Here is a 7283-nt window from a genome sequence, read left to right as displayed (position 1 = left end):
TTTATATTAACGCTGTCATAGTAACGAAAATAATAAACACGTCAATCGAAGTAAAGAATTTAATATCCAAGAAAAAAATGCTGAATATGTAAAGCATCATTTATTATAGAATTAAAATGATATACCAATTATACGGGTTACATCTTAAAAAAGATGATTATCTTGGAAAGGATACACAGGTGAACAAAGTTAAGGTAAAATAGGTACATAATTCACTCGGCTTGCCTGGCCCACGCATGCTGCACCTACCACGACCAGAGCCCGTAGAAACCTGGGGGCCCGTAGAGGCGCAAACCGGCGGAGCGCAGCGCAGATCACTTTAAAATTATCAATGTATTTTCTTCCCTATTTCAATTACCTTCAGGTATAAATTTAAATGCTTTGAGACCGACTTCGGAGCATCACGGAGGATTGTTACTCCGTGGCATCGAGGAGCACGTTAGAGGATACCGCGGCGGTAGGCGCCGGCATGCCGCGGCATCCCCCGGCATGCGCCGAGGCCTCCCGCGGCGTGCGCCGGAGTAGCGCCGGGACGACGGGGGAGAACTCGTGCATACTAGTCACTAATCCCTTGTGATAGAGTACACGCGGCGGCATGCCGCGGCATTTCCCGGCCTGCGCCGAAGTGCTCTCTGGTGCGCCGGCCGCCAGCGCTTGGGCTGTGCGCGCTCGCGATATCGCGGGGGATTTCACCTCGCCGGTGAGCGCTGCGCGGCGTAAATCCTCCTCGGTGATCTGCGCTGCGCTCCGCCGGTTTGCGCTGGCCTTTATACCTATATGCTTCTGGTAATGCTCTAGGTAATGGGACGAACATCCACTTTGGTGGACACGTTCAGAAAAAGGAGAATATTATACAATGAGCTTTATTTCCATATGACCCAAGACTCTTTCGAAGATTTCAGAAACCAATATCCAGCAAGCACCGTCTGGCTTTCCGCTTGGAAGATATGGAAATACAATGCACGTACCTACATATATAAATATGTGTAATCATGTGCCGAAGCATATTAAGTTATTAAGAGGAAAGGGGATGACCGGTTCTCCATACAAACGTAGTCCCCATTTTCCTCTCTGGATATTTATATTATGGAATATAGGTAGTTAGCCATCAACAAACTGTAGTGCCCAATGCATTTTGCTACATTGTACAAATTTAGATTTCAGTTTGTCAGGTTTTGGCATTATTTTCTTCCATCAATCCCACGTGTGTACTCTTCAGTGTTCATGTGTACAGATTTTTTCAGTTACAGGAACGCGTGAAAATCTAAAGTTTAAATAAAAGAGAAGAAATTTCCGATGGCTGTGGGAATACAAAATTTTAAAGTAGCGATTTAAGATAATCAATCATCTACAAACACGTTTTCGGCCACAGCGAATACGTTCACCACTAAGAATGTCGGTGGTGCGCTCTCAAAGTAAAAAAAAAGAGTAAGTAAATATTAACTATTAAGCTCATCATTACACGAATTGTCTAACAGTTACAAAAAATAAACTACATACTTATTGGGAAAAATATTTTGTTTGTCGATAATAGGTAGTTGAAATTTACTAAGCACTGTAAGTTTAGGGTTCCGTAGCAATAATGGCAAAAACGGAACACTAACAGTTTCGTCATGCATCTGTCTGTCTGTCCATAATATGTCACAGCAATTTTACTCAAAACTATAAGATAATGAAGGGAAGGTCACTGTGGGCAAGTCCGTCTACAAGGCAAGCCCGTCAACATCAAAGAGATACCTAATCACTACGTTTTAAGAGACGGGACTTCCATACTAGCGACTGGAATCAGTTTTTGTCAGTCTGTGTGTGAGTTTGGTTCTCCAACCATACCAACATGTACGACAAAGAACTGTCAAAGAACAATAGTACCAACATAACAGAGTCCAGGGCTCGGAACCGGTATTGATATACCGGTTAATATCGTTCATAAACCGTTATATTATTTCGTTCATTAATAAACCGGTTAATTGATGGAACGCGAACTTTAAAATTTAGTTCTCTCTTCTAACCGGTTAGTTGAGAGAACCAAATGTTTTCGTTCTCGAGGATCGATATAATACCGGTTAATCTCAGCCGTCTACAATATTAATACATTATCCGGCTACCCGCTCTAAGTACTATCTCGATGTTGACTTGACGGTGCTGCTTGCTGACTGAATTGTTTATTTTTAGGGTTCCGTACCCAAAGGGTAAAACTATTACTAAGACTTCGCTGTCCGTCCGTCCGTCCGTCCGTCCGTCCGTCCGTCTGTCTGTCACCAGGCTGTATCTCACGAACCGTGATAGCTAGACAGTTGAAATTTTCACAGATGATGTATTTCTGTTGCCGCTATAACAACAAATACTAAAAACAGAATAAAATAAAGATTTAAATGGGGCTCCCATACAACAAACGTGATTTTTGACCAAAGTTAAGCAACGTCGGGCGTGGTCAGTACTTGAATGGGTGACCGTTTTTTTTTGCATTTTTTTTCGTTTTTTTTTTTTTGCATTATGGTACGGAACCCTTGGTGCGCGAGTCCGACTCGCACTTGCCCAGTTTTTCTTATTTATACTTTTTGGGCGTGTGAGTTTTGACTGTTGGTGTTGGTGGTGTTTTGTTACATTTAAAATGGATTCACAAAGTTGTAAATATATTCCGGACAGTCAACCATTTTTCAATGAAGAAGAGACCGATAATTTCGATTCTGACAACTGTGAGTAAAATAAGTGGGTACACATTTTTTGATAATCCTAGTCTGAAAGGATATAACGCTCTGAATTGTATTATCAGCTTCTCCTCCTCTCCTCCTTGCATTTTGTATGCAAATTAAAAAGAATATGTAATGTTGGTGGACGTAATTAAGCAAACAATGCTGACACGCTGGCGTGCAAATTATTTATTGTCTATAGATATTCATTTTGAATTTTGTTAATCCTTTTTAACCGAGTTCCAAATCCCAAAGGAGGAGGTTATCAATTCGATTGTATGTTTTTTTTATGTTTGTTACTCCATATCTCCGTCATTACTTAATTACTGGACCGATTTTGAAAATTATTTTATGATTGTACGTATATGCATACAGATTGGTCCCGTTTTTGTCAAAACCCAGTTCTGATGATGGGATCCATGAGGAATCGAGGGAACTCCTCAAATCTTAAGGGCATACATATAGTGATTTTTGGGTTTTTATCAACAAAATAAGCATATACATCCAAAAAAGTGACATTTGATGAAGTGGAACTGCTGATGATGATCAGAACGGAACTCTTCAACGACGCATAGTTCACGTTTGGCGATTTGTCGTCTTCGTTATGTTTGTTAAGCAAGTTAAGTTTTTAAGCCACATTTTTGTCAAGCTCGAGTTCTGATGACGGGATCCATGAGGAATCGAGGGAACTCTTCAAATCTTAAAGGCATGCGTATAGAGATTTTTGTATTTACATCAGAAAATCAAGCATTTTCATTAAAAACTGTCGCATTTGATGAAGTGGAACTGCTGATGATGACTAGAACAGTACTCTTTAACGACGCATAGTTCACGTTTGGTGATTTCGAATTTCGATTTTGACTTGGACTGCGACCCGGACGCGAAACCAGAACCGGACTCATACCCGGATCCGGTTCGGACCTGGACCCGGACCTGGACTCGGACCCGGATTCGGACCCGGACTCGGACCCCGGACTCGGACCCCGGACTCGGACCCGGACTCGGACCCGGACTCGGACCCGGACACGGACCCGGACCCGGACTCGGAACCGGACCATGACTCGGACTCGGAGTCGGAACCGCACTCGGACCCGGACTTGAACCCGGACTTGGACTCGGACCCGGACTCGGACCCGGACTCGGACCCGGCCTCGGACTCGGACTCAGACCCGAGCTCGGAACCGGACTCGGACCCGGACTCGGACCCGAACTCGGACCCGGACTCGGACTCGGACCTGGACTCGGACCCGGACTCGGACTCGGAACCGAACTCGGACCCGGACTCGGACCCGGACACGAACCCGGACTCGGAACCGAACTCGGACCCGGACTCGGAACCGGACCATGACTCGGACTCGGAGTCGGAACCGCACTCGGACCCGGACTTGAACCCGGACTTGGACTCGGACCCGGACTCGGACCCGGACTCGGACCCGGCCTCGGACTAGGACTCAGACCCGAGCTCGGAACCGGACTCGGACCCGGACTCGGACCCGAACTCGGACCCGGACTCGGACTCGTACCCGGACTCGGACCCGGACTCGGACTCGGAACCGAACTCGGACCCGGACTCGGACCCGGACACGAACCCGGACTCGGAACCGAACCCGGACTCGGAACCGGACCATGACTCGGACTCGGAGTCGGAACCGCACTCGAACCCGGACTTGAACCCGGACTTGGACTCGGACCCGGACTCGGACCCGGACTCGGACCCGGCCTCGGACTCGGACTCAGACCCGGACTCGGACCCGGACTCGGACTCGGACTCGGACCCGGACCTTGACCCGGATAACCACTATGATACCTTAACTAAACATGGGGGCCACTTTTAGGGGGTCAATGAGAAAATTTAAAAATAAAAAAGTTCAAACTAAATCGTGTTGATATGTATCAAATAAAAGTTGTGAGAATTCAAATATATTTTTTTTATAATTTTAGGATAAACATTTTAGAAGTTATTCAAGTAAATAGGCAAAAACTGACCATTCCTCCCTTTATCTCCGACACTACTGGGTCTAAACTTTTGAAAAAAATTCATAAAATAGTTCTTTACCTATTAGATGACAGGAAAATCTATTAGAAATGTGCAGTCCAGCGTGAGTCGGACTTAATTACTTCGTTTTTGATCCGACCCTACGGGTTTTTCACTCACGTTTCACATAAAAAATACATTGTTAAAAATTGTGTAATGTTACATTTCTAATGTACGAACGGAACCCTTGCAACGCGAGTCTGACTCGCACTTGGCCGGTTTTTTTTTTAATTTTCAAGCAGATGGGCTAATTGATGGTGGCAAATATGAAACTGATTAGTTTTCTTGTATAAATAAATAATTGGTTGATTTTAATCAATAATAAAAATAATTAATAATACCTTCTTCTATAATCATTCTAAAGCTGCTATAAAAAAAATTATTAAATAAAATTATAAAATAAAACATCTGAAACTATTATTTATTAACAAACAGGAAAAACATGTAACAAACATGCACTAATTAATTAATAAGTAGAAAAGTAATAAAAAAACAATAAACAAAAAACACATATTTCGGCGCACACAGCGTACTGCAGGACGCAAAAGGATTCCTACGCAGCGATACGCTTCGCTTTTTCGAGGAAAGCACTGATATTCTGCCGGTTACAAATAATAATACTCATTTTATCTTGCTGCGACGTTTTCAATTTAACCGGTTTATTTCGTTCCTCAAGAACGAAACGAGAACGTAATTGGTGTAAACCGTTATTTCAAAAGAACAGTTCTTTAACCGGTAACCGCAAACGGAAACGAAATCCATTTCGTTCCCGGGCAAATGAACGAAACCGGTTTGAGCGTTGAGAACGGTTTCCGAGCCCTGTAACAGACTTAAATAGTGTAGTATGCTACATGCTTGCGTATTTTATCGATATCGATAAATTGGGGAGGGTTGAAACATAGGCCTGGTTAGGCATAGGTTAGAATCGATCACTGCGCACGACGGCCTTTCAGTCCTGCTTGTGACCAGTTAGAACTGTTTGACGGGATGACGAATAGGAACAGATTTGCCGTGTGACCAATAGCTACAAAACTATGATGTGACTTAATGACTGACGCTGACGTTTTTGTGATGATGCTGATGATGTGACTTTTTTTTGAGAACTCAATTTACTTGTGACGAATTGAAACAAATAATTTCGCTTTTGGCGGTGTGACAGGTTATAACAAAATTTTGGTGTGACGAGTTGATGCCTGAATCCTTTTCGCATGGTGTTAGGTACTTTATTAAATTTTGATCTCAGTAAATTAAAAGAAACGATTGAAATTCAGTTTAAATGACTATTGATCCTTTATTTCGGAAATCAAAAAAATAATTACCTACGTGTAATTATTTGCCAAAAAAAGTTTACCACCCCATTTTCGTAGTATATGGGCGACTTGCCTTTGTATTAGAAAAATGGTGTTTATTTCTAATCTACACCCCATATTAACAAGTTTAAAGTACACTTTTCATTGTCTTGATTCGTTCCTTTTAGGAATTTGACTACGAACATAATATACGCACCCATAGATTGGCTGATATCATTACTAGACGGACTTCCCTTAAACTGCACGGGAAGTCCGTCTACTCGCCAAATAAAATAAAAAACTATTGTTTTTGCTTAATTTGTGTTTGAAATGATCTGTCACTAAAGCTAAACTATTAATCGAACGAGCGAGCGAAGCGAAGCGAAGTACTTACATTCGACTTTGAACACGCGGCTGGCTAGGGGCACGTCCTGGCATTTCGATGTTTTTAAGCTGAACTGGCAGAAGATAGTTTGATACTCAATAACTTAAGTAAATTTGTTCTAATTTAAATGAAATTAGGTAAACGTGTAGTCGACGGCATTATATTTTAGTCATTAAATTATGAGCAGGCCCGATCAAGGGGTTATTGAGCTAGAAGAGCTTAGAAGGCCAAAAGGCTGTTTGTAAGAGGTCTTGCTATTCTGGTAATTTTAATTGCAAGAAACATGGTCGAGTTTGGTATCAAATGAAAGTGCTTGGTTTACACTTTTATAATATCGTTTTTAAATTTACCATTTTGGAATAATTAGCAAGATAAAAATAAAATAAACATAAGTATTTGACATTTGACAGGAAATGTTTCAGGTTAGCACAGATACAGTTTATTTTTATCTCTATGGTGGTGACTTAAGTCCAGGGGAGGGACAGCCGTATACAAAGCCCTTTATTCGAAAAAATAGCGCCATCTATATTACTTAACGCTAAACTTTTTTTTGTTAATATGGCTTCACTTTATTTCGTCAGAACGTCTTAAAAGTCTTGTATCCAGGGCATGATACAAACAAATAAACATCTGATAGAACAGATTATTTATCGCGTTGCCATACTTGCCATGGAGGCAATTGTCACAAAAAAACAACTTTGTCGAATAAAACTCAAAATATTATAACACCGTATTTATAGTCTGTACTACGACATAATTCATATAAATAAAAATACTTTCAGTTTTACAATGTTAAAAGAAACAAAGTTTTCATACGCCATCACAGTTGCTGAGAACTTTAAATTCAGAAAAAATCAGGGCGGGTAGATTCACAACCTGTGCTG

The sequence above is a fragment of the Cydia splendana genome, chromosome 13 (assembly GCF_910591565.1).
Source record: "Cydia splendana chromosome 13, ilCydSple1.2, whole genome shotgun sequence".
NCBI classification, from domain to species: Eukaryota; Metazoa; Arthropoda; class Insecta; order Lepidoptera; family Tortricidae; genus Cydia; species Cydia splendana.
The sequence above is the reverse complement of the archived record's forward strand: the minus strand, read 5'-3'. Positions refer to the sequence as shown.